The sequence below is a fragment of the Orycteropus afer genome, unplaced genomic scaffold (genome assembly GCF_000298275.1).
Source record: "Orycteropus afer afer isolate SDZICR_OR568_19922 unplaced genomic scaffold, OryAfe1.0 scaffold00813, whole genome shotgun sequence".
In the NCBI taxonomy this organism is placed as follows: Eukaryota; Metazoa; Chordata; class Mammalia; order Tubulidentata; family Orycteropodidae; genus Orycteropus; species Orycteropus afer.
Genome location: NW_006922400.1, coordinates 539041 through 540870, shown reverse-complemented (window position 1 = coordinate 540870; position 1830 = coordinate 539041).

The window sequence follows — 1830 nt, the reverse complement described above, 5'->3', positions numbered from 1 at the left end:
AGGACTTCCTATGAAGTTGGGCTAACTTGGTAAAACAAGGGCATTTTAGCATGGTTGTAAAGGAACACATCAAAGGAGAAGAGTATTTCTCCCACCATCCCTAACAGTCCCCATTTTCTTTCTTGTATGCTCTTGCAGAAGCATTTATGTGTTTTTCCCTCTTTCCTAGACCATGAGCTTCTTGGGGTCAGAGTATGCTTGTTTTCTTCCTGTCTGGTATATTACCTTTCACAAAATATGATAGTTATATCTCACTTGAGCTAGTGATTGCAACAACCTTCTAATATTTCTTCCAGTTTCCTCCACTTTTAGCTTACCGATTCTGATTTATCCTACACAAAGCTGCTCCCTCTTTAAAGAATTCCCTTCACAAAATAATCCAGCTGGCCAACACCATTTACTCTTCAAATCTCACGTCAAGCACTACCATCTCTAATGCCTTCTCTGGCATTCCCAGGCAAAGTGAATAGTTAGTTCTTCTTTGCTCCCATATAACATGGTACACACCTAATGGCAAGCATTAGACACTCAATAAATGTTTACATGAGCATTTGAATTAACTAAATGAGTGATTCACAAGACTATATATAAAATTGCCTATAAAGTACATTCTACTCGAAAAATTTTAGACAATGTTTTTCTCTTTCTGTTTGCTCTTCAGAATTAAATATGTCATGCTTTAGAATTACTTTTCTCATATCCACATCACTTGTGACTCCAAAGAGCTATAAAGAACTTCCAAAAACATAATTTACAAACAACTGAACATCTATACACAATTTACAACTTTTCATCAAAGTAACAAAACTTTAAGACTCTCAATTCTTTAAAAATAATATTAATGTTCTGTCATAATTTTAAATAAGACAACACAGAAATACCATTAGCATCACTTAATAAATCAGAAAACTTCATCTCCAGAGAAAGGCCCTGGAATGTTATCTGCTCCTTGATCAGGTATCAACTTTTTGGGTTGGGCAAAGAAAGGAGGTAGATGACAATCAGTCAATCAGAGGTAAGAGAGTAAGTGGAGTAATTCAAGGATGTGCTAATAGCAATTTGAAAAGCTCTTCAGCATCATTAGAATAAGTAGGAAACTACTGTTGCTAGCAGAGTCAATTGACATGTCTTGAGGTTTGGCTGAAAAAATGGATTATCTCACCTATGGGATATTGCTGACAGTAATGTCCAGGAATGGCCACAGCCTTCCAACCTCTAACTACTTCCCAGTCTCACATCATCACTTCTCATACACATTTCTCAAAGATGACATCTCCATTTGCTGTCCTCAAATCTTTGATTCTCATTTATTTTCCTTCAGACCAATTCAATCTGGCTTCCCTCAGCACAATGAAAGTGAAGCTGTTTTTTGAGGTCACTACTAACCTCTTCACTGCCAACACCCACAGAAGTTCTGTCTTTGTCTTACTGGACCTTTAACTGCATTAAGTCTTTCTTCTTGAAATTTTGCATCTCTCAGCATTCCTAATACTCAACTACCAGTTCTTTTTTTTTTTTAATATTTTATTGTGTTTTTGGTGAATGTTTACACAGCAAATTAGGTTCTCAAAGAATAAATTTTGTACATATTGTTTAGTGACATTGGTTACCTTTGCCACATTGTGTCAACATTCTCATCATTTCTGGTCTGGTTGTTCCATTTCCATTAACCTAGCTTAACTCATTCCCACCCTCCACCTTCTCATCTTTGCTTTAGGGTAAATTTTGACCATTCAGTCTCATATAGATGATTTTTTTTTTTTTTTTAAAGGAGCACAATACTCATACTTTATCTTGTGTATTAATGGTCTGTTGTTATTTGCTATTTTT